Raw genomic sequence first — 26,618 nt, 5'->3', positions numbered from 1 at the left:
GGAGAATGAGAAATTAAAGATTTCTTTAAAAATTCAGGAGTGGGGGAGCCTGGGTGACTAACTCTACTAAGCGTCTGCCTTGGATTCAGGTCATGATCTCAGGGTCCTGGGATCCAGCCCTGCATCAGGCTCCCTGCTCAGTGGGGAGCCTGGTACTCTCTCTCCCTCCTCCTCTCCCCCAGCTTGTGTTCTTTCTCTCTCTCAAGTAAATTAAAAAAAAAAAAAAAAAAAAAAATTCAGGAATGACCCCAGCTCTGTAAAGGTATCTGCTGGTTGTTTCTGTGTGGTTAGTTTGAATGTACTTCTCTGGGGTTCGTGATGATAGTAAGGCAGTGTGCTGGTGTGTCTGTGCCCAATGCTGAAAGTCACCACCCCAGAGGCAGTTTGAGGCCTGAGCTCTGTTGTTCAGCACCTGTCCCCCGTCTCTACTGCTCACCACGAGTGCTATTTGAGGGAACTGCAGTGAGCTCCTTCCCGGGGAAATTGGCAGTTTGACGTTCAGTGCCACTCACTCCCATCATTTCTCACCTGACTACTTAGCTTCCCACTCTTTTGCATTCCCAGGGTGATGCTTAGTTTTTTCTGGTTTTGATTTATTCGCCCTTGTCTCTGAGGCCTTTGTGTGGTTCAGATTTGAGTTGGGAGGCCAGATAGGAGTTCTGCCCACATCTCTGACTGACTGTGTTACCTTGGGCAGGTCACGGGAGATCTAGAACCCGTGGTTTCTTTATCTTCATTGCACCTGCGCCATGTACCTCACAGGGTTATGGGTGAGGGCCAAAAAAAAAAAAAAGAAATTCCTGAAAGTGTCTTTTGAAGTATAAATGTATAGCATTATTAATGTTCCCAACCTCCCCAAGTTTCTTTGTCTACTCCCTGCTTTGATGCCATGCATAAGCTTTGGTCATGGTACCTTTTGCATTACTTGTTTACCTCTGTACCCTCAAAGGCCCTGTGTCTTACTGTCTTTGAATTTCCTAGCACTTGGCTCAAGGCACGTTGGAATGGGTACTGGCTCAGTAATGTTCAAATGAATGAGTAAAGAATGTCTGTCTAAGGGATGTTTCTGGTCATAGTTGTTTTTGTCGTTGTTCATCGTTTTTTCTGAATGAAGACTTCCTCCTTGTCTCTATGCTTCTTGAAGTTAGCCTTGTTAAAAATCTGCCCTTTCTTACTTTCTTGTGTTCCCTTTTGCAGGATGTTAAATTCCAGTATCTGTGGCCTCCTTCTTCAAGGGCTAGGCTTACTTTTAAATATTCATCTGATGAGTCTTGCTTTTAAACAATCAGATAAACAATCAGATAAATCAGTTCTTCCAGCTATTGACTTAGAGATAGAAAATATTTAATATTTATTGTTTGTGTATTCATTTAACAAATACGCCTTGAGTACCTTTTGGGTACCAAGCTCTGTTCCTGGGGCTAGGAACAGAGCAGTGAACAAATTGGATGAGATTCCTGGCCTTATGCAGCCTCCGGTCTAGTGGCGTGTCAGTCAGTGAAGAAGGAAATGAATACATAAGAGAATTTCAACGAATCTTAAGAGCTGTAGGAGGGAATCACGTGAAGAGGGCTTCTAGACCAGTGAGCAGTCGTCATATTTATAAATAAAACTGAATATGTTACCGATGTCGTGCTCTTAGTTTCCCTTTGTATCAGGTTACCTGAAAGGTATCTAATGGTGTTGATGGTGAGTACTTGAAGCTCTAGCCCATCCATGCCTCATCCACAAGAAAGATACAGAATGGCTGAGGAGGAAGGTGGCTATTCCCTGGACTTTTGGTTTCATGAGAGCACCTCAGTCTGTATGAGTGCTCCTCAACCTTGACTAGAACCCTCTTTGTTCAGGTAGCTCTTTTTGAGTATCTCTGATGGACCAAGGGGGACCCAAGAAAGATAAGGGAGTCATCGATCACCCAGTAACTTCGCTGTGCCATCTTGCTGTGTGTCAGTGCACCCACATCCTCAGTGCCAGGGAAACTGCTTGATTATGGCATTGTGTGTCCACATTCGTTCTCCACATTGTTTACAATGTGCTCTGGATTATAAAGAAACAGTACAAATAAAATATGCCCAAGCCAACACCAGAGTATTTCATTAAGTACATAAGGACTTCCTAAAAAAATTTACTTTTACATGAGTAATTAAAGAGGAATAGACTTCTTCTGACAAAAAATTTTAACAGAAACTGGTAATAGTGACTTCCCCCCACCAAGAAAGAAACTAGGAGGGTAGGGCACAGAATTTGGGATCACAAATTAGCAAATGGTACAAATATAGCAAATAACAGGAAAATCATTCTCTTCCTGGACTAAGGCCTGTTAGGCCACCTCCTAAGTAAATATGTCTTTAACCTGTTCACTTTCTACTTAGTCCAGGTCACCTCTGCTGTCACCTGCATGGCCAGCATGCCTCCCTCTCCTCTTGATCCCCTTGTCTACTGTCCACGCAGCAACTAGGGTGATCTTTTAAAACACAACCATGCCACCAGCAGCCTCACGTGCTTGAAATTCACACCTGGTGTCACCCTTTGCCTGTTTGCTAAGCTTCGGCCATACTGACCTTCTTTAACTATCACTGTCCTGAGCACCCCACCCTCCTTCAAAGCTCAGGGCCTTTGCATATGCTGCCCCCTCCACCTAGGACGCTGTCTGCCTCACTGAAGCAGGCTTCTCCTTTAGATCTCAGCTGAAATGTTTCTTCCTTGGAGAGAACTTCCCTGATTCCTCAATCCAAGTCTATCTTTAATTAATTATTCTCTCTCGCAGAACTCTGTTGTTTTCCTTCATGGCATGTATTCCAATTTGGTGTATCTGTATTTATTATCTGTCTTCTGCATTAGATTGTGAGGGCTATGGGGGCAGACGTCTTTACTGTGTTGTTTACAGCTGAAATACCAGAGCCACTTATTAGCACGTAATCATTTAGTACATATTTGTTACATGAATTAATGAATGAACAAACTGCTTGGGAACTTGAGTTCAGGACTTTATATCTGCCTTACGCATACTGTAAACCTGCTATGGTTCCGTTCCTCACTCCATTGGCGAAGATTTTGCTGTATCTCTCCTTAAACATCGCAGTTGGAAAATGCTCCCATTATTCATGTGCTCCACAGATCTTACCAGCATGTTACTGATTTCTATGCCCAAGTAACTGATAAAAACACTGTACCTAACAAAGCCAAAAATGAAACATCAGGTCACAGACGGATGTCTCTCTAGGTTGAGAGCTGAATATCTCACTTCTGATCCTGGAGTTGATACTCCTTTGTGTCTTACTCTTCGCCAAATCAAGAGAACCTATGAAGTTTGTCACACAGCCAAATTGTCCACTGTGCCACCACCACGCTCAGCTCTCGATGTTCTCTAAACCTAGAGCCCTCTCACACACCGCACCGTGGCCTTCTGTAGCACGGATTCTCGGGGAGCTCCACTCAAGCTGCTGGAAATCACTGCTGCTCTTGTTAAGTGTACATATCTCCTGTTATCCCTTTACTGCGCTAAGGTAGCTAGTAGTGAAAATGAGCAGGGGAAACTATAGGTTTCACTTTGTTAGGATTTTTATTTGCTCCTGTCTCATCTCTTTTAGATTCACTCTAATATCTTGCAAGTCGTATCATTCAAATAAATATTTACTGAGCATCTGCTGTGGACCATGCACTATTTGAATCCCCATAGATTTAGGGCGATCAACACAAACCCCCTCAGTCCTGTATAGCTACAGTATGATCAGGCGCACAGAGAATTAAAAAAAATCATATCTAAAAACTGATGGAACATTATCTGATTTCAGTATCCTATTTCTTTAGTTGCTTTAAAATACCAATCTCATTAGGGTGCCTGGGTGGCTCAGTTGGCTGGGTGTCTGGTTCAGGTCATGATCTTGAGGTCCTGGGATTGAGCCCCATGTCAGATTCCCTGCTCAGCAGGGAGCCTACTTCTCCCTCTCCCTTTGCTCTTTGCCCCTGCTCGCGCTCTCTCTCTCTCAAATAAATAAAAAATCTTAAAAAAAAAATCAATCTCATCAAAACTTACACATCAGACTGGTTTTGTTCATATAAAGCTTTCATCTCCTCCAAAACTTGCCTGAGTCCATCCTCCTAGAACATACAAAATGATATTGATACACGTCCATTAATTCCACCAAGTCTGTAGCAATGTCTGATCTACTCTATGTTTATCTTTGATTCATATATCTTATCAAAAAGCAGTACCTGTGGGAATGCCTAGAACAAGTGTTGGTGAGGATGAGGAGAAAGTGGAACCCTCATACATTGTAGGGAGGAATATAAAATGGTGCAGCCCTATGAGAAACAGTCTCATGGTTCCTCAAAACGTTTAACATAGAATTACCATATTATCCAGCAATCCCACTTGTAGGTATACTCAAAAGACTTGAAAACATATGTTCATTCAAAAACTGTGTATAAATGTTCAGAGCAGCATTCTTTATGGCAACCCCGAAGTAAAAACACCCAAACATCCATCAACTGATGAACTAATAAACCAAATATGGCATATCCGTTCAATGGAATATTATTGGGGCATAAAAAGGAATGTAGTCCTTCATGCGTCAACATGGATGACCTTTGGAAACATTATTCTAAGTGAAATAAGCCAGACACAAAAGGATAACTATTGTGTGATTCCACTTACCCGAAATATCTAAAATAAACAAATTCGTGAAGACAGAAAGTAGATTAGATGTTACCAGGGGCGGGGGGAAGAGGGAAATGGGGAGCTATTGCTTAATGGTTACAGAGTTTCTGTTTCAGTTGATGAAAAAGTTTTGGACAGAGGAGTGATGGCCGCACAATGATGTGAATGTAATTGAGGGCACTGAAGTGCACACTTAAAATTGGCTAGACTGGCAGCTTTTATGTTATATTTTACCACAATAAAAAATAGAGGAAACAAGCAATAAAAGGAATGAATTACTGACAACGTAAGCAATCAACATACTGATGAAGGATATTCTCAAATACACTGTACTCAGCAAAAGAAGTCCGATACAAAGGAGTACATACTGTACGATCCCTACTGGCCCTTCCCAGAAAAAGTATGCAACTCCTGGCACCCTGAATCCAGACACCTCCCCGCAAAAAAAGACAACTATAATCTGTAGTCGCGGAGAGTACATCAGGGATTGCCTACGGCTACAGAGAGTAGGTAGCTACAAAAGGGGAAAAGGGAACCCTTGGGGTGACAGAATCCTTGACTGCGGCGCTAGTTATAAGGATGTATAAATTCATAAAAAACTAAAAAAATCTGCTAAATTTGTATTTTGTTGTATATAAATTATATCTCAATAAAATTAACCAAAAAAACCCACCACTCCTTTAGAAGCAATAAAGCATGACAAAAGTATGTAAATAACTTTAACGAAAACAGATCTTAAAAAATTACTACAAGGGTAGTAGTGATACCTAGTCCTGGGATCAAGTCCCCCATCGGGCTTCTTGCTCAGCGGGGTGTCAGTTTCCCCCTCTCCCCCTGCCCCTCCCCTGCTTCTGTGTATGCTCTCTCTCTCAAATAAATAAATAAAATCTTAAAAAAAGTCACTACAAAAAATGAACACTTTGGTTTGCAACAACAGAAGGACCAAAGGTGTTTCTCTACTATCCACCTTGGGGCAAATTTTTAAAAAAATTTCCTTTCGAAGGATAAAAATATTAAAATTCTGAAGTTCATAGATATTACACAGTAGGTCTGTCAGCAATCCAAAGATAAGTGACCCAACTACTTTTAGGGCCAACATACATGTAGCAAAAACATTTTGGCGCTATTGGTATAACTACAAAATCAAGAACTTAACCCTCTTCAAACATAAGAAAATTACGTAATTCCCAATGAAAAACGTAAGCATGTCTTCTATCTTCCCTTTCATCAAGTAGTTAAACAGAGATCATGGAAAAGTCTGATTTATTAGAATTCAGTTAAATATTCCTATTATCAGCAAATACTATTTTAAGGAATAGCTGAAACTCCTGTATGATTCATAGATCTGCAGGTATACAAAAGACATGTGTGAAATAATTTTTATAAAAATACACACATGGGGGCACCTGGGTGGCTCAGGCGGTGAAGTGTCTGCCTTCAGCTCAGGTCAATCCCGGAGTCCCAGGATTGAGTCCCACACTGGGCTCCCTGCTCAGTGGGGAGTCTGTTTCTCCCTCACCCTCTGCCCCTCCTCCCTACTTGTGTTTTCTTTCTCAAATGAATAAAATCCTAAAAATAAAAACACACACACACACACACATATGCTGGGGCCCCTGGGTGTCTCAGTTGGTTAAGTGTCTGCCTTTGGCTCAGGTCATGATATTAGGGTCCTGGGATCAAGCCCCATGTTGGGCTCCCAATTCAGTGGGAGTCTGCTTCTCTCTCTCCCTCTCCCTCTGCCCCTACCCTCTGCTCGTGTTCTCTATCAAATGAATAAAATCTTTTAAAAAAATTAAAAAAAGAAAATACACACATGCTTTCAGATTTAGATTTATCTATAGTAAAAATTGTACTGTTTTGTGTTCCCACCTCAGGCTGGGAGCCCAAGATAATTTTTCTAAAACCTCACTTAAACTATTAGCAGTTCTGCATATAGAAAGTGGACAATTATTTCAGTTTGCTGAATACAGCACCTAACCTTGAGGGCGTGGAATGAACAAGGCAGAGTCCCTCCTCTAGACCCAGTGACTATCATCTTCCTGGGAACAGTGATTCTTGAAAGGTCCTGTGGGTCATGGGCCTATCAGCCCTCACATCAATCAGATAGATTGGCCTGTCCCCGCTTGGCTGTGTCAGAGACTGGCCAACCTCCTCAGGCCGAGTCTTCCAGGCCGCTGAGTCACCTGAGCAGACGGGTTTGTTAGTGGAAGGTGCCTGTGCGGCAAAAAGCTGCAAAAGGTGCTCTGCCAAACTAAAACCTAGAAAAAGGAGTGATTTTATAACTTTTAAGTTTGCCTCTGAACCCCCCAAAAGTGGTAACTTAAGATTTGAGTGAAACAGAGAGCTGCATGGACTGAAGGTCTGAAGAGCCAGTCGTAAGGCCGGGGCGGCCAGCTCCTGCTGGACGAGTCTGTGTCTCTTTGGGCTTGTCTCCTCATGTGTTACATAACCTCCAAAGTGCCTGGTTGTCTGAGTGCAGCATGGGGTCGTATTTTAGAGCCTGCGTGCCTTGGCATTCTGGCATCTCTGCTGCCCGTCCCACCACTGTCTCCTAACTTTTTAAATGAAGTAACTGTTCTGAAAGAACAACAGACAGGAAATCTAGGAAATCTGTGTTCAAGGTGAGGCTTTGCTCCAATATGCTGTAAGTTCAGACAAGTCCCTGAACTTGATCTGTAATTTCTTTTGGCTCAGTCTCATTTGCAAAATGACCTAACTGTTCGACCAGGCACTCTCTAATGTTCAAAACAAAACTCACCTTTCCCCAAACACTCTTCCTCCTGATCTCTGATGCTGTATCTGAGAGAGAATCCCCTCAAGATCCTCTGTGATTCCTCCTTCATTCATTACCCATCCCATCTCCACCCCTGTTCTAACAGTTACAAGTCCTGTTTGCCTCATCTCTGAAACCCAGACACTGATTTCTGGGCCCAGCGACCAGACACAGTTTGGACCATACGCAGCTCTCACAGTAGGTCTGTCAAAGAGCGATCATAAGCACCCCTGCCACTGTTCTTTCTTATCTCCAATCTATTCCATGTAGTGCTGCCATCACCACCCTCAAAACGTAAAAAACTGTCCTGTCACTTCCCTGTCTAAAATCCTTTACCAACTTCCAAATGCCTTATACATGAATACACAACTCTGCTAGGCCTAGAACCCACCTTTGTAGCCTCTGCACACACATCAGTCCCCCCTTCCTATGTGACCATGAGTCTCTGCACGGCTGTATCCTTCAGCTGCATTGCCTATCTTCCTTCTCAGAGTGGGGACCTCATCCTTCCAGGCGTGGCCCCAACGCCCCCTCCTCTACCCCAGCTCCTACCAGCATTTCTCCTTATGCTCCTGTGTACACCTCTCTAGTGTCCTCACACTGCATTCTAATACTCACATTTCGTGCCCAGCAGAACATGCCCGGTATCCACGCAATGGCTGCCCTGTGTTAGGGAAAGTAGTCAAGGATGGAATTTAAAGTGCAAGTTTGAAACCAGACTGCCATGGTTTAAATCCTAGTTTCACTTCCCACTGGCTATGGCCAAGATACTTAATCTCCCCAAGCCTCTGGATACATGGCTGGAAGAAATGGTTTAAATCTCAAAGTGTTCTTATAAGAACAACGGGTAACATAGGCCACGTGCTTAGCACCCTTTTGAGGTAGTAAGAGAAAAATAAGAATAACGGTAATAAGTAGTAGTGAGTAAGGGACAGGCAGGGCTAGGTAGGGAGAGAGAGGTAGGGGGCTACGGGATCAAGCTCATACAAATCTCAAAAATTCAGAGATATAAGGAAACCAGAGCTAAGGGAACAAACCAGACCATCCTGTCCCAGGTGTGGGAGCTGGGGTCTTATTATGACAGCTACGTGTGACCAACAAAGAATTACAGGACGCTAAAAAGGAAGCAAGCCACTGACGATGTTATCACTAGTCCTTACTCAAGGGTGCTATCAACAGAGAAGTAAAAAAGATTTAAGTTCCCTGGTTAGCTTTCTATAAAAGACCAACCCTAAAAGCCCACAAGGGTAAACCTGTCAGGACCCCTCCCCCTCCCGAGAGCTTCTTCTGTTTCATCACTTACTGAACCTCTATCGGTTTACTCTCCTTTGTCTGAGAGATTCAGTCTTCGACTAGGTGAGACAAGAACCTCGCTGGTCTCCCACTTCAATAGCAGCGGCAGTGGTAGACAGAAAATTAATAGCAAAGACTGACGTCGCTGCTACTTGTATGTCAGGCATTGTCCAGAGAAGCTGACATATACATATACCACTCCTAGGGCCCTCGCTACAGGAAGAGTTGAGTACTATTATTATACTCTTTCCCATTTTTGCAGAAGAAACGGACAGCACAGAGAGTCTGAGTAACTGCCCCGAGGTCACAAGTAGGCTCCATGCCCAAAATGGGGCTTGAACTCAGGACCCTAAGATCAAGAGTTGCAGGTTCTGACCACTAAGCCAGTCAGGCACCCCAACCACTGAACAGACAACTTATCCAAGGTTACTCAGCTTCTAAAGTGGCAGACTTTGTATGTAAGCTTTCAACGCCACAGAAGCTCCTTTGATTTTAGAAGAGTCATTTTAAAACATTTGGAAAATAGGTCTAATGGTGAAGTCTACAAAGGGGGGAAAATACCCAGATTCACACGAATTCACACAGCCATAATTTACCTATATGATTATGGAAATTTTCATAACCATATAGAATCAAAGGTGGAAATTACTGCTATAGAAACAGTTTGTTTTACTTGGTTACCTTTTAAAAAGCAACATTTCTAAAAAGAAAATATGACTGCATTCTAGCTAACCCCAGAAACTATGTTCCTCTTTTGCAAATAAAGATACAATAGCTGTGTAATCTGAATTGAGTGACATTTCCTTTTCAGCTCTACAGTCAGGGATAATTTAGCTAAGTTTTATTAAATACACAGATCTATAGTGGACTGTGCTACAGAACTGTATTCCAAAAATCACCAGTATCCACAACCTTCCTCATATACCTTTTTAATTTCAGAATCTCGGCCTGAGCTTCATTTCCTTACCTGTACAATGGGGCCAACAGTACACACTTCTAAGGGGCTGTGGTGATTGATTACTCTTTAAGCAAATATTCATGAAGTGCTCACTCTATGCTGCATATTGTTCTAGACACTGAAAATAAAGTAGTGAACAAAGTACTTGTTCTCAAGTCTACGTTCCAGCGTGGGATACAGATATACTGATGATAAATATATTAGTGAAAAGTGCTAAGGAGAATAAGCCAAGGCAGGTAAATAGAGTGATGATGAGAGGACCTGAGGGTTTTGTTGGTGTTCAGAGAAGGCACAGACCTGCAGTGTGGAGCGAGTAAGGCATGTGGAAACGGGGCCATAGGTTGGGTAGAGAATTACGGGCAGCAGGAATGTAAGTAAAAGGCCCCAAGGAGGGGAATGGGTGGCTCACACACGTGCCACCCACACCTCTCCTTGGGGTCCCCGCATCAGCAAGGAGGCAGTGACACTGGAGCAGAGTAAGGGAGGGAGACCCTGGTGGCTGATATCAGAGTGAGGGCTGGAGGCCATGTCAGGTAGGACCCTTGTAGGCCCTCTCACAAGTTTTCTGTTTTATTTTCAGTGAGATGGGAAACCATACAGGTATTTTGAGCAAACAAGTGACAGGATTGGAGCTACGTCTTTAAAAAGAACTTTCCGACGGCTGAGTTAAGTAGACAAAAGTTGACAATGGTGGAGGCAGGAGACCACTTATGCTATTAAAATAATCCAGGTGAGAGAAGATGGCAGCTTGGGCCAGGGTGTGGATGGAGGCGGTGGTGAGAAGTGGTTGTGTCCTGGATAGATTTTGAAAGGAGTGCTAATACAGACATAAGAAGAGAGGATTCAAGGATGATCCCAGGGTTTTGACCTACGGAAATGTAAATACAAGGTTGCCCTTCCTGAGGTGAGGAAGGTTACACGTGGAGTTGGGGGAGGGAAAAGAGTTGGGAGCTCAGTTTTGAACATAGGAACTTTAGGTGCCTACAGGATATTAGAGTGGATGAGTAGACCATTAGATAGAGGAGCCTGGGGTTCAAGGAAAGGGTATGGACTAGAGATACAAATGTGGGTGTCACCAGTGTAGCATAGTATTTAAAGACCATACAGAAAGTCAATGTGGAATATCAGGAGCAAGAATTTCCTGTCCCCTTCTAGGTCCGTCAAGCTGTACTAAGAATCAAATTGATATGAGACAGATTAACAGGAGAAAATCAAATTTAGTTTCCTACATACAGGGAATCCACACTGACATGGAAATTCCAAAGATAGGCAAAATAAGGTGTGTGTGTATGTATCCATCCTGAACTAAAGAGAATCAGGTGGGGGTCTGGGACTTTGAAGGGAAAGAATGCAAGTCACAGGGCAAGAAGAGCGAATGTTTGGTAATTAGATGCTTGCCTTGCCATATAGATGGGTCACTTGGATAAGACTCATTTCTGGTAATAACCATTATTAAATTGGGGAAAGACCCCAATTTAGATTCTTCTATTAGTCAAGGAAGGGGCAAAAAGTTTCTTTCATAGGGAGGAAGTCCATAGGGTCTTGATTGCCTTTAGGTCAAAATAATCTTCAAGCCAAAGTGGCCCACCTTGGAGCAGCCTGGCCCTTGGCCCCTACAGGACCAAGAGTTGAGGACTGTACGGGTAAGGCCCAATGCCAGCCAGACTCAATAACCCTCACATTTCTCTCTTCTCAACAGCCCTCCCTTCCTTGCTTTTTTTTTTTTTTTTTTCAATTAAAGAGGATTTTGTGAGTGATAGGGTCAGTTTTTTTTTTTTTTTTTAACTTCGGTTTCTGGATTCCTAATCTCCAGTATGTGCATAACAGTTTAAAGAATTCACCATTTAAATTTTAAAATTGTATTTGAAGCTATCCACACAAATATGAATGCCAGTTGTGATATTTTTTATAACACTGTCAATGAAATTCTTTTGCAATTTAGAACTATCATTACAAAGCTAATAGAAGGAGCTATGAAATTTCTAAAGGCATTTCTAATTGATCTTAAATTTATCAATTGCCAATAGTTTTCAACTTACAGAAATGTTGAAATTTTGAATGTTGAAAGTTCACTTTGTGATAAGTAAGCCAATCTCTCGGTTGTAGATCCTTTCCAAGAAATATAAAAGAATGCCAAAGCTGTAACACTAAATTTATGAAACAGCTCTTTTCTTTGTAAGATGAATTGAATTAGTTCTTATCTTGGGTTCCACAAGTGTAAATTTAACTTTGAAACAGATTTTTTCCTTTTTTATTTTTTTTAAAGATTCTTCAGTGATCTGCACACCCGACCTAGGACTGGCACCTACAAAGCCAGATCAAGAGTCCTGTGCTCCACCAGCCAGGCGCACCTCCACCAGCGACTACTAACTGCTTTACACAACTCTAAAGTCATATACAGATTTTAAGAAGTAAGTTGTTTAATGAGTTCAGTTTTCATAAATTCAGCCCAATATTTTAAAATTAAATTATCTATATGCTTGTGTTAAAAAAAAAAAAAGTACCTGAGAGCGTATTTTTTAAATTAAAATCTTGTGGAAAATAGTTATGAATCATGAGAATGGTGATTTGTTACCGTTTGCTCTTTGTTTTCATAAGCCATTACAGAAACCTTTCCGAGGGGTTCATTCATACTGGCTTCCCAGCATTAGGGAAAATCACAATCTGGGGCGGGAGAGGTGGGAGCCCGCTTTCCTCTGCGGCTCGGGCTCGCTGGGTGCTTTCTGGCCGGCGTCCTCCCACGTTCGGCCACTGATTTGGGGCAGGACCGGCTGCGTTGGCTCCTGGCGCTGAGCACCCAGGCAAAGGCGGCCCTCTCACCCGCGGCGACCGAGCTCAGACCTCTCAAGGGCACCACCGGTCGCTCGCCCGAAAGCGACTGTGACTCCCCGCAAGGCTTCTCCCGCCCTTCTCCAAAATGGGGGCAGGTCGGCGCCGGGGACGCTGGGCGCGCTCCCGGCGGAAGCATGGAGGGGGCGGGGCCGGTGGGAGCCCGGCGCTGATTGGCAGGCGCGGCCGACCTGATCCCAGGCGCGGGTCCGTAGAGTCGGGCGCCGCGGCCTGGGGCTGGGATGTGAGGGGCTGCGGGCTCCGGGCGGCAGCTGCTCCTGCGAGTCGCGGCGACTGCAGCGCGGGCGGGCGGGCGAGGTCAGCGGACGCCGTCGGCGGCTGGCCCTGTCGGCCGCGGGATGAGGAAGCGGACGGAGCCCGTCGCCTTGGAGCATGAGCGCTGCACCGCCTCGGGCTCGTCCTCGTCGGGCTCGGCCGCCGCGGCGCTGGACGCCGACTGCCGCCTGAAGCAGAACCTGCGGCTGGCGGGCAAGGGGCCGGCAGAGCCGCGCTGCGCCGCGGACGCGGGCATGAAGCGGGCGCTGGGCAGGGGAGGCAGGGCGCAGGGGCGGGGCCCCCTACCTGGCCCGCAGGCAGCTCTTAAGCCCCCCGCCCCTCCGTACGTTTCTTGCCTGCAGGAGCGCCCCACGTCTACCCTGCATTCTCACGTGTCCTCTTTCCCTCGCCTGGCCCGCCAGTGAGGCCCGCGGGCATCCTTTCCCCAGATAGCTGCTTGCCGGAGGGCCCCCGACTGTCCCCTTCCCTCCCCTGGTGCCCTTTTCTGGCCCTCCGCGGAGCCCAGCCCCGTGCCCTTACCCTCCCCAGGTGAGCCAGTGGTACCCCGTCCTCGACCGGCTGGACCAGCGTCTTTCCCAGGGGCTGGGAGCAGGGGGCAATCACGACCCCACGTTGTAGAGTAGAGGAGGGCGTGGGGGGCGTCCCTTGTGAGGCTCCTGGACGCCTCTCACGTAAGAGGTGGGACGTGGAAGGGCAGGCTCCAGAGCCAGAGAGCATTGGGATTCTTGGCCTCAGATCTGCATAGAACTCAAAACTGAGCGCCCCTCTTGCTGGGCTGGCCTGTGCGGAAGCTTACCTTTTCCCGGTTTCTCACTTTGGTAATTTTTTCTCGGGTAACTAGTTGTCAGAAGTGGCATTCTCTGCTGGACCTTTGGGGGAAGGTTCAGTGGTGTGATGTGGCCAGGGGTACACCGCATCGTCAGCTGTTGGAGGGAAACCTGTCGTTGCTTGTGCAGATGGCTAATGGTGCTTGAAATTGGATTACACTGAGTTGTCTCCTTAGGAATCTCTGTAGAATCTGGAAGTCTTAGTTTTTTTTGCGTTGTCTGAATAGGAGATGAATGCATCCAGGTAAAGCTGATTTCAGAATTAAGATAGTGTATTTCACAGGGACAGATCTCTCCATATGCTGGCTTTGTAATTAATCTGGCTGTTCACAGAACGTATCATTCATGGCAAGTTTGAAGTCTGGGTGTTTCACGGTTTTGAACAGGTTAGTATGTAATGTTCTCAGGTGTTGTTGCAGAGTCGTTTCTTTTGGGGTCAACTGGAACGCCCTTAATTGACACTGGCCACTTCAGTGTCAAATATTTATTAAAATAGCCTCTAAAAATATCAATATCATTGCCTAAAAGATCATGAAATTGAAATTGAAAATATTTGGATAAATAATATTTATCCAAATAAATAAATATTTATCCAAATAGGCACTTCAACATTTCAACCTCATTGCTTAAAAGGTTATGAAATTAAACTATAGTCTTCTCTAAGTCAGTGGTTCGCATTCTTGCCAGAAGGGCAGCGACTGACAGTATTTTTTTTTTTCTATAAAATTATCTAGTAACTGGTCAATATCTTTTGTGAAACTAATTCTAGCTTGAATGTACTTTTGTAAACAGGTTTGGCATTACACCTAGATAAGTTTGGGAATTCTTCCTTTGAAGAAATGAAATTATTAGGCACAATAGTGTTTGGGGAAACAGTGCTGGCCCGAAAGATGTATTGTATTTCAAAGATACGTTTATTTTCATTTTTGTATCAGGACAAAGAAAGACATTCAAGAGGTGCTCATATCCTTTGGAGGAACGAAAGACTGTTAGGGAATAAAAAGAAAAGCAGAGGGCAGGAAAGCCAAATGTATGTGTTACTCCGTGGTTTCCTTCCCTATTTCTTGGAATGTTCTCCTGGTCATTCTTCTCCTTTGTTTTCTTCTTCACCCAGGTCTCTGCCCAACTGTCACGTCCTCAGAGAGGCCCATCCAAAATAGACTTCTTGCCACTCCCAGCACCCTTATTCTGTTTGCTTTTTTCATCACACTTATCTCCCTTGACCTTGCAATTGTCCGTGTACTTAATTGGCTTTATTGGTTCTCTCCTCCCCTACAATAATGGAACCCTATGAGAGCAGGGGCCTTGTTTCCTCCACTTTTCTGTCTCTAGTGTGTGGCCATAGTAGGTGGCGGAAAATACTTATTGAATTAGTATCTCTAGCATAAATTCCTAAGAAGTGAAATTGCTGGGCCACGGAGTGTGTGTTTATAATTTTGAAAGGTGAGGCCAAGGAGTCCTCCAAAGTACTGATGGATACTTTTTCCCCGGCAGGTCAGTTACTTCCTTTCCCCCAAATACTGAATATCACCAAATATTTGGATCTTTTCTCTATTTGATTGATGAAAATGACATCTGATTTGTAGCTTTAATTTGCATTTCTAATTGTTAGGTGGCAATTTTTGTGTGTTTTTATAAGCCTATTGTGTACCTTTGAGTCTCTCAGTACGTGCCTTTGTTTGGGTCCTATTGTGCACATTTTCAAATACACAAAAGTAGGGAAGAGAATATAATGAACCTGGATGTATCCATCACGTCTTTTTAAACAGTTTGCCATGTGTTGCCAATCTTGAATCATTTGTCCCTCTTCCCTCCATTTCTTTGTAGGGTGGGGGACTAGAATGTTTTAAAACAAATGATTTTATTCGTAACTACTTCAGAGTATAACTTGGGAACTGGAACAAATAGAGACTTTTGAAATATATATAACCTCATTGCTATATTTATCAAAACTTTTTTATATTTATCAAAATTAACAATTTATTGCCTAGTACTAATTTAATGTAATATCCAATCTACATACACATTTCTCCAGTTGTCTCAGAAATGTCTTTAAAAGGTTTGTGTAAAAATCCTGTACATTTCTTAAATTTATTCCTAGTTGATCTTTTTTGTTGTTGAAAATAGGACCCTTTCTTATATTACATATTTTTATTATTGTACTTTACTAATTTTTATTTTATTTATTTATTAGAGAGAGAGGAGCACAAGTAGAGGGAGTGGTAGGCAGAGGGGGAGGAAGAAGCAGGCTTCCTGCCGAGCAGGGAGCCCCATGCGATGTGGGGCTTGATCCTAGGATCCTGGGATCATGACCTAAGCCCAAGGCAGATGCTTAGCCGACTGAGCCACCCAGGTGCCCCTGTACTTACTGATTTTTCAAGCAGGAACTTATGTCATCATATTGTTTCTAGTAGTTTTTGCAGTTGGTTCTCTTGGATTTTCAGGTATAATATCATATCAGTTACAAATAATAAGAATTTCATTCCATGTTTTTTACTTTTTATGTCTCTTGTTTCTCTTTTTTGGTTGCTTTGTATTTCCAGGACAAGATCAAATACTAAGTCAGAATGATAGTGGGTACGTTGTCTTGTTCCTTACTTCACTGAGAATGCTTTTAGTGTTTCTGCCACACTAGTTATTTTACTAAGGGCTGTGTTGTTGCTCTTTGTTTTTTTAATCAAAAATGGTTGTTGAATTTTATTAAATACTGTTTTAGCATCTGTGAAATTATACAGATGTTCTTCCTTGACCTGTTCATATGAATAATAGTAACAGATTTTGTGTTATTGAATCATGGTCATATTATTGAATCATCAGTGAAAACTCTGTTAGTGTGTAGCCAGATTCTAGTAATATTTTACTGAGTCATTTTACATTGTGATTTGTGAAACCAGTTTGTAATTTTGTTTTTAATGTAATCTTTATCAAGTTGTTTTAGTGCTTTCCTTAGCTTTATTAAAAGCTTTCTCTGCTTTAGCCAGTTTAAATACTCTTGAAATGATCTGTTTCCTTAAATTTGGTGGAATTCCCCAGTAAAACTACCTAAGCTTGGTGCTTTTGGGGCGCCTGGGTGGCTCAGTTCTTAAACCTCTGCCTTCGGCTCAGGGCGTGATCCCAGCGTTCTGGGATCAAGCCCCACATCAGGCTTCTCCGCTAGGAGCCTGCTTCTTCCTCTCCCACTCCCCCTGCTTGTGTTCCCTCTCTTGCTGGCTGTCTCTCTATGTCAAATTAATAAATAAAATCTTTAAAAAAAAAAAAAAGCTTAGTGCTTTTTTAGATTTGCTATCATTTTCTGGTTTAGTTTTGGTGATTTATACATTCATAGAAAATCATCTGTTTTATCCAGCTTTTTCCTCTGTATCTGGGGCTGTTATCCCTGTCCTGTTCCCTGATTTTGTGTGCTTACGTTTTTTTCCTTTTTCCCCCTTTCATTTATTTATTTATTTATTTTTTAATAAAGAATTTTCTTTTTTTCTTTTTTTTTTCTTTTCTATTATATTATGTTAGTCACCATACAGTACATCCCTGGTTTCTGACGTAAAGTTTGATGATTCATTAGTTGCGTATAACACCCAGTGCACCATGCAATACGTGCCCTCCTTACTACCCATCACCAGTCTATCCCATTCCCCCAACCCCCTCCCCTCTGAAGCCCTCATTTGTTTCTCAGAGTCCATAGTCTCTCATGCTTCATTCCCCCTTCTGATTACCCCCCCTTTCTTTATCCCTTTCTTCCCCTACCGATCTTCCTAGTTCTTATGTTCCATAGATGAGAGAAATCATATGATAATTGTCTTTCTCTGCTTGACTTATTTCACTTAGCATTATCTCCTCCAGTGCTGTCCATGTTGCAGCAAACGTTGAGAATTCATTCTTTCTGATAGCTGAGTAATATTCCATTGTATATATGGACCACAACTTCTTAATCCAGTCATCTGTTGAAGGGCATCTCGGCTCCTTCCACAATTTAGCTATTGTGGACAATGCTGCTATGAACATTGGGGTGCATATGGCCCTTCTCTTCACTATGTCTGTATCTTTGGGGTAAATACCCAGTAGTGCAATGGCTGGATCATAGGGTTGCTCAATTTTTAACTTTTTAAGGGACCTTCACACTGTTTTCCAGAGTGGCTATACCAATTGCATTCCCACCAACAATGTAGGAGGGAACCCCTTTCTCTACATCCTCTTCAACCTTTGGTGTTTCTTTCCTTGTCCGTTTTTGCCATTCTAACTGGCACAAGGTGGTATCTCAGTGTGGTTTTGATTGGAATTTCCGTGATGGCTAATGATTTTGAACATTTTTTCATGTGTCTGTTAGCCATTTGTATGTCTTCATTGGAAAAGTGTTCATATCTTCTGCCCATTTTAGGATTTGTTTATTTTTTTCTCGTGTATTGAGTTTGAGAAGTTCTTTGTAGATTTTGGATACTAGTCTTTTATCTGTAGTGTCATTTGCAAATATCTTCTCCCGTTCCGTGGGCTGCCTCTTAGTTTTTTTGACTGTTTCCTTGGCTGTGCAGAAGGTTTTGATGTTGATGAAGTCCCACAAGTTCATTTTATCTTTTGTTTCTCTTGCCTTTGGAGATGTGTCATGAAAAAAGTTGCTGTGGCCGATGTCGTAGAGGTTGCTGCCTGTGCTCTCCTCTAGGATTTTGATGGATTCCTGTCTCACATCGAGGTCTTTTATCCATTTGGAGTTTATCTTTGTGTATGGTGTGAGAGAGTGGTCAAGGTTCATTCTTCTGCATGTAGCTGTCCAATTTTTCCCAGCACCATTTATTGAAGAGACTGTCTTTTTTTCCACTGGATGTTTTTTCCTGCTTTGTCAAAGATTATTTGCCCAAAGAGCCGAGGGTCCATTTCTGGGTTCTCTATTCAGTTCCATTGGTCTATGTGTCTTTTTTTGTGCCAATACCATGCTGTCTTTGTGATCACAGCTTTGTAGTACAGCTTGAAATCAGGCAACGTGATGCCCCCAGCTTTGTTTTCCTTTTCAAGAATTCCCTGGCGATTCGGGGCCTTTTCTGGTTCCATACAAATTTAAGGGCTGTTTGTTCCAGTTCTTTGAAAAATGTCATTGGTATTTTGATTGGGATAGCATGGAATGTGTAGATTGCTCTAGGTAGCGTAGATATTTTAACGATGTTAATTCTTCCGTTCCATGAGCATGGAATATTTTTCCATCTTTTTGTGTCTTCTTCAATGTCTTTCAAGAGCGATTTGTAGTTTCTAGAATATAGATCCTTTACATCTCTGGTTCAGTTAATTCCGAGATAATGTATGATTTTTCATGCTATTGTAAATGGAATGGATTCCCTAATTTCTCTTTCTTCAGTCTCATTGTTCTTGTATAGAAATGCAACTGATTTCTGAGCATTGATTTTGTATCCCGCCACATTACTGAATTTCTCTATAAGTTCTAGTAGTTTGGGGGTGGAGTCTTTTGGGTTTTCCATATAGAGTATCATGTCATCTGCGAAGAGAGACAGTTTGACATCTTCTTTGCCGATTTGGAGACCTTTTATCCCTTTTTGTTGTCTGATTGCTGCTGCAAGGACTTTTAGTACTAAGTTGAAGAATAATAGTGAGAGTGGGCATCCTTGTCGTGTTCCTGACCTAAGGGAAAGGCTTCCAGCTTTTCCCCATTGAGAATGATATTCACTGTAGGCTTTTCATAGAATATGAAATTGAGGAATGTACCCTCTATTCCTACAGTCCGAAGGGTTTTAATCAGGAAAGGATGTTGTATTTTGTCAAATGCTTTTTCTGCATCAATTGAGAGGCTCATATGGTTCTTGACTCTTTTCTTGCTGATATGATCTATCACACTGATCGATTTGCGAATGTTGAACCACGCTTGCATCCCAGGGATGAATCCCACTTGGTCTTGATGGATAATCCTTTTAATGAACTGTTGCCTCCTATTAGCTAGGTAGGATCTTGTTGAGAATTTTGGCGTCCAAATTCATCAGGGATATCGGTCTGTAATTCTCCTTTTTGATGGGGTCTTTGCCTGGTTGGGGGATCAAGGTAATTCTGGCCTCATAGAATGACTTTGGTAGTTTTCCTTCTATTTCTATATTTTGAAACAGCTTCAGGAGAATAGGTATTATTTCTTATTTGAATGTTTGGTAGAATTCCCTGGGGATCCGTCAGGCCCTGGACTCATGTTTTTGGGGAGGTTTTTGATCACTGCCTCAATCTCTTCATAATTAATCGGTCTGTTTAAGTAACCAGTTTCTTCCTGTTTCAGTCTTGGTTGTTTATAGGTTTCCAGGAAGGCATCCATTTCTCCCAGGTTGTTTAATTTATTGGCATAAAGCTGTTGATAAAAAGTTTCTAATGATCCTTCCTATTTCATTGGTGTAGGTTGTGATCTCTCCCTTTTCATTCATAATTTTATTAATTTGGGTCCTTTCTCTATTCTTTTGAATAAGTCTGGCCAGCGGCTTGTCGATCTTGTTGATTCAAAGAACCAGCTTCTAGTTCTGTTGATCTGCTCTGCTGTGCTCCTGGTTTCTAATTCATTGATCTCTGCTCTAATCTTGATCACCTGCCTTCTTGTGCGTGGGTTAGACCTGTTCCAGTTCCAGCTTCTTGAGGTGTGAATATAAAAACTGCATTTTAGATTTTTCTATTCTTTTGAGTGAGGCTTGGATGGCTGTGTATTTCCCCCTTAGGACCACCTTTGCAGTGTCCCATAGGTTTTGGACCGATATGTTTTCATTGTCGTTGGTCTCCATAAATTGCTTAAATTGATTTTTAATTTCCTGGTTTACCCAATCATTCCTGAGCAGGATGCTTCTTAGTTTCCAAGTGTTTGAGTTTCTTCCAAATTTTTCCTTGTGATTGAGTTCCATTCTCAAAGCATTGCGGTGTGAGAATATGCAGGGAATAATCTCAGTCTTTTGGTATCGGTTGAGACCTGTTTTGTGACCCAGTATGTGATCTATTCTGGAGAACGTTCCCTGTGCATTCGAAAAGAATGAGTATTCTGTTGTTCTGGGGTGTAGTGTTCTGTATATATCTATGAGGTCCATCTGGTCCATCTGGTCCGTTCAAAGTTCTTGGTTCTTTGTTGATTTTCTGCTTAGGTGATCTGTCTATTGCTGAGAGAGGAGTGTTGAGGTTCCCTACTATTAACGTATTATTATCTATATCTTCCCTACTATTAACGTATTATTATCTATATGTCTCTTTATTCTGGTTAAGAGTTGGCTTGTGTATCTAGCTGCTTCCCTGTTGGGAGCATAGATATTTATAATTGTCATATCCACTTGTTGGATACATCCTTTAAGAATAATATAGTGTCCTTCTGTATCTCTACCTACCTCTTTAGTTTAAAATCTAATCCGTCAAGGTACAACACCCAGTGATGACAAAAATACTCAACAAAGTAAGATTAGAGGGAACGTACCCCAAAATAATAACAGTAACCATATATCTAAAACACACAGCTAACGTCATACTCAATGGTGAAAAACCAAAAGTTTTGCTTCTAAGATCAGAAAGAAGACAAGGATGTGCACTCCCAGCACTTTTGTTTAATATAGTACTGCAAGTCCTGACCTCAGCAATCAGACCAGGAAAAGAAAGAAAAGGCATCTAAATTGGTAAGGGAGAAGTAAAACTGTCACTATTCGTGTATAGCACGATAGCACGATACTGTATCTAGAAAACTCTAAGGACCCTACCAAAAAAAAAAGTCACTAGAACTCATAAGTTCAGTAAAATTACAAGATGCAAAGTTAATACACAGATCTGTTCCATCTCTACGCACTACGAATGAAATAGCAGAAAGAGAAATTGAGAAAGAAATCCCATTTACAACTGCACCAACGATTAAACACACACACACACACACACACACACACTTGGGAATAAATTTAATGAAAGAGGCTTTAAGACCGGGACTCTGAAAACTATAAATACACTGATTTAAAGTCATGACACACACACAGAAAGTAAAGACATTCGATGTTTGTCGATTGGAAGAATTAATATTCTTAAAATGTCCATACTATCTAATCCACAGATTTAAGGCAATCCCTATCAAACACCAACAGCATTTTCCACCGAACCAGAACAGACCTAGAATCTGTATGGAATCGCAAAAAATCCTAAATATCCTGGAACATGGCTGGAAGTATCACAATTCCAAACTTTAATTTACGGTACAAACATGTAGTAATCAAAACAGTATGGTACTGGCACAAAAATAGACACACAGAGCGATAGGACAGAATAGGAAGCTCAGAAATAATTCCACAACTATATGGTCAATTAATCTTCAACAAAGGCCACAAAAGTATACAGTGGGGAAAATAAAGCCGCTTCAGCAGATGATCTTGGGGAAACTGGACAGCAACGTGCAGAAGAATGAAACTGGACCACTTTTTTTCCACCATAGACAAAAATTAACTCAAAAAGCTTAAGGACCTAAATATGAGACCTGAAACCATAAAAATTTTAGAAGAGAGCACAGATAATTTCTCTGACATCAGCTGTAACAACACTTTTCTAGATATGTGTATATGATCCTTTTAGTGTATTACTGAATTTGGTTTGCTAATATTTTGTTGAGGATTTTTGTAAGTGTATATTAGGAATATTGGCCTGTAATGTTTTTCTTGCAGAATCCTTGTCTGGATCAGGTATCAGAAGAATTCCAGTTTTATAAAATGAGTTTGGAAGAATTCCCTCCTCCTTTATTTTTTGGAAGAATTTGAGTATTAATTCCTTTTTGAATATTTTGTAGAATTCACCTGTGAAACCATCTAGTCCTGGAGTTTTGTTTTTTGGAGGTTTTCAATTACTGATTCAACCTGCTTACTAATAATCTGTTCAGATTTTCCATTTCATCAGGATTCAGTCTTAGCAAGTTGTATGTTTCTGGGAGTTTTATCAATTTCCCTTAGATTGTCCAATTTTTTGTATATAATTGTTCAGAGTAGTTTCTTATGATCTTTGGCATTTCTCTGGTATCACTCTTTCATTTTTTATATGAGTTCTGTCTCTCCCTCTCTCTCTCTCCTTGTTTTTGGGGGTGGGGGAAATCTAGGTAAAGGCTTGTCAATTTTATTTTCAGAGAATCAGTTCTTAGTTTCGTTGGTATACTCCATTATCCTTTTAGTCCCGCTTCATTTTTCCCTGCTCTAATCTTTGTTATTTCTTTCCTTCTAATAACTTTGGCCTGATGTGTTCTCTTTCCAGTGCCTTAAGGGGTAAAGTTAGGTTGTTTGTTTGAGACTCATCTAGTTTCTTGAGGTTTCATTTATTACTAGGCATATGTGGTGTTTTAAATCCATTTATGAAACAGAAATGAACACTACATTCAGTCATAAATTAAAACAAAACCTAAATATCTTTTGGGGCGCCTGGGTGGCACAGCGGTTAAGCATCTGCCTTCGGTTCAGGGCGTGATCCCGGCGTTATGGGATCGAGCCCCACATCAGGCTCTTCTGCTATGAGCCTGCTTCTTTCTCTCCCACTCCCCCTGCTTGTGTTCCCTCTCTCGCTGGCTGTCTCTATCTCTGTCGAATAAATAAAATAAAATCTTTAAAAAAAAAAAAAACCTAAATATCTTTAGAGTTCAGTAATTCATCTGTTGTGTATAACACTCAGTGCTCATCACAAAACCCAAATATATCATGAGGTTTCATGTGTCCTCACACTTTTCTTTAAGCTTCTAAAGCATATTGTAGAATTTTTTATAAATTGTAAATTTTCCGTATGAGATATGTGAGTTTGCCTGTATTTTTTTAATCCGTTGCTTTTATTGAGTTTATGGAGATGACTATGACTAATTATCCACCCTTGTCTTTGTGCAAACAATGAAAACAATTAAAGCAGTGTTTCTCAAACTTTGGTGTGCATTAGAATTGCCTGGAAGACTTGTTGATGCCAAAGGTAAATCCCACTGGATTCTGATTCAATAGTTCTCTCGAGGGCTAGAGTATTTGCATTTCTGACAAATGTGTAGGTAATGCTGCTGGCTTTGGGGCCATATTTTTGAGAACTGTGGAATTTGTCGAGCCTCTGGGACCTTAACTATCATCTAATAATTTTTTTTATTTTTCATACACATCATAAATAAACTATACTTTATATTATAGGCAGCTTGTGTTGAAAACATAGTGCGTTAGTACTGTTGGAATCAGAAAGGCAGTTTCTATCTAACTGAATTCTGACTACGACAAGTAAAGGGTATGGAGTCACAGGGTCAGAAGAGTTAGTGAATAAAGGATATTTGGCTGTGTTCCTGGAATATAGGTGCTCCTTCCAAGTGTTCTGTATTATGGCAGCAATTGAAAACAGCAACGTGGGAGCTCTGTGACCTTGGGCTCAAACCGTTCGGATTAAGCTTGGGATTCCTAATATTTCAATGAGGTTGAACTAGAGGACAGCAACTTTCAGCTACAACATGCAGCAGTGTTAACTACAGTGATTGTGTAGCACATGACATTCTCAGGACTTACAGCTGTGGTTTGTACCTTTGATCCCCTTCATTCAGTTTTCCCTCCCGTCACCCCGTGCCTCTGGTAACCATAAATCTGATCTCTTTTTCTATTTGTTTTTCTATTTGTTTTATGTTTTAGGGTCCACATATAAGTGAGATCATCTAGTATTTGTCTTTCTCTGCTGACTTATTTAGTATAATGTCCTCAAGGACCATCCGTGCGGTCTCAAATGACAGGATTTCCTTATTTTTATGGCTGAATAGTATTCCATTGGATATACAGACTACATTTTCTTTATCCATTACTCTGTTGATAGATACAGGTTGTTTCCATATCTTGGCTATTGTAAATAATGCTGCTATGAACATGGGGTGGCAATACTTCTTCAACAGGCTAACTTCTTTTTTTTCAACATGTTAATCTCATTTTGTTCAGCTATGTAACCAGAAGTGGAATTGCGGGATCCTTTGGTTATTTTATTTTTAATATTTGAAGAAAGTTCATAGTTCTTTCCATACTGGCTATGCCAATTTACATTCCCACCAACAGTGCACAGGAGTTCCCTTTTTTCTACATCTTCATCAACATTTGTTATCTTTTGTCATTTTGATAATAATTATTCTAACAAGAATGATATCTCGTTGTGGTTTTTGTGGTTTTGATTTGTATCTTCGTAAAGATTAGATGTTGAACACTTTTTTTTTTTTTAAGATTTTATTTATTTATCTGACAGAGATACAGACAGCCAGCGAGAGAGGGAACACAAGCAGGGGGAGTGGGAGAGGAAGAAGCAGGCTCATAGCAGAGGAGCCTGATGTGGGGCTCGATCCCATAACGCCGGGATCACGCCCTGAGCCGAAGGCAGACGCTTAACCACTGTGCCACCCAGGCGCCCCTGAACACCTTTTTTATGTGCTGGTTGTCCATTTGTCTTCTCTGGAGAAATGTCTATTTAGGTCCTTGGTCCTTTCTTTAGTTGGTTTCTTTTTTCTTTTCTTTATTTTTTTACTTTCTTTCTTTCTTTCTTTTTTTTACATACAACTGAGTTGTATGAGTTATGTATATATTTTAGGTATTAATTTCTCTTCAGATACATGATTTGCAAATATTTTCCCATTCCATATGTTGCATTTTCATTTTGTTGATTATTTCTTTCACTGTGAGGCTCTTGAGTGTAGTACCACTTTTTTTTTTTTTATTTTGTTGCTCGTGCTTTTGGTGTTATTTTTAAAATATACTTACCAAGACCAATGTCAAGTAGTTTATTCTCTATGTTTTCTTGTAGGAATTTTATAATTTCAGGTCTTCCCTGTAAGTCTTTTATCTATTTTGAGTAAATTTTTGTGGATGATGTAAGATAGGGGTCCAGTTTTGTTCTTTGACATGTGAATATCCACTTCTCCCAGCATCATTTACTGAAGAAGCTGTTTTATTTTTCTCCATTGAGAATGCCTCCCTTCTCAAAAACCGTATGTGTCTGGGTTTATTTCTGGGCTCTCTCTTGTGTTCATTAGTCTATGTGTTTGTTTTTATGCCACTACCATAAGATTTTGATTTACTATAGCTTTATAATACAGTTGAAATCAGGCAGTGTGATGCCTCCAGCTTTATTCTTCTTTCTAGAGATTGTTTCGGTTATCCAAAGTCTTTCATTGTTTCATTCAAATTTTAGGATTTTTTTTTCTTACTGCAAAAAAAGTCATTGGAATCTTGATAGGAAATTCATTGAGTCTATTGGTGGCTTGGGTAATTAACATTATTTCTTGCAATTCATAAACATGCAATACCATTCAATTCATTGGTGGGTTTCTTTTTTTGTATCTGTCATCAATGTCTTGTTTTCCGTGAAGAGACCTTTCACCTCCATGCTCAAGTTTATTTCTAAGTATTTTGTTGTTTTTCTCCCTAACATAAATGTTCTTTGTATCTTTTCCCTTATATCTTTTTCAGATAGTTTGTTGTTGGTGTATAGGAATGCTACTGCTAGGTGTACATTTATTTTCTATCCTACAACTTTACTGAATTCATTGATTAGACCTAACAGGGTTGTTTTTATAGTCTTTAGGATTTCTATATGTCACCTGCAAATAGAGACAGTTTTAACTTCTCCCTTCCCAATTTTTATGCCTATGATTTCTTTGTCTTGTCTGATGGTTCTGCTAGGACTTCGAGTACTGTATTGAATAGGAGTGTTGAGAGTGGGCACCCTTGTCTTGTTCCCCATCTTACATGACAAATTTTCAGTCTTTCACCAATGAGTGTGATGTTTGCCGTAGCTGTGGGTTTGCCGTATGTGGCCTTTATTGTGTTGAGGTACGTTTCTTCACGATCCAATTTGTTGAGGGTTTTTATCATGAATGCATGTTGTACTTTGTCAAATGCATGTCAAATGCTTTTTCTGTATCTATTGAGATATTCATATGATTTTTATCTTTCATTCTGTTAATGTGATGTGTCACACAGTGATTGATTTGCATATGTTGAACCATCCTTGCACCCCCTGGACAAATCCCAGTTG

The 26,618-nt window shown here is 41.2% G+C and overlaps 1 protein-coding gene across 24 annotated transcripts in view; it reads left to right on the top strand.

Annotated features, from left to right (window-relative positions):
• Nucleotides 1-26,618, top strand: part of LOC123786490 (uncharacterized) — a 126,230-nt gene that overhangs the window by 39,473 nt on the left and 60,139 nt on the right. For 22 of the 24 annotated variants that reach the window (XR_015723557.1, XR_015723558.1, XM_087860504.1 and 19 more), the window contains one exon: nt 11,951-12,095. The gene's annotated coding sequence lies outside the window, so the exon portion shown is untranslated. Of the gene's footprint in view, nt 1-10,264; nt 10,415-11,950; nt 12,096-26,618 lie in introns of all 24 variants that reach the window. The other 2 variants (XM_087860500.1, XM_087860499.1) reach the window with 1 other exon arrangement.

The sequence above is a fragment of the Ursus americanus genome, unplaced genomic scaffold, assembly GCF_024610735.1.
Source record: "Ursus americanus isolate L20-20 unplaced genomic scaffold, mUrsAme1.1.p SCAF_68, whole genome shotgun sequence".
NCBI lineage: Eukaryota > Metazoa > Chordata > Mammalia > Carnivora > Ursidae > Ursus > Ursus americanus.
Note: the sequence above shows the minus strand (reverse complement) of the source record. Positions and strands in the feature narration are given on the sequence as shown.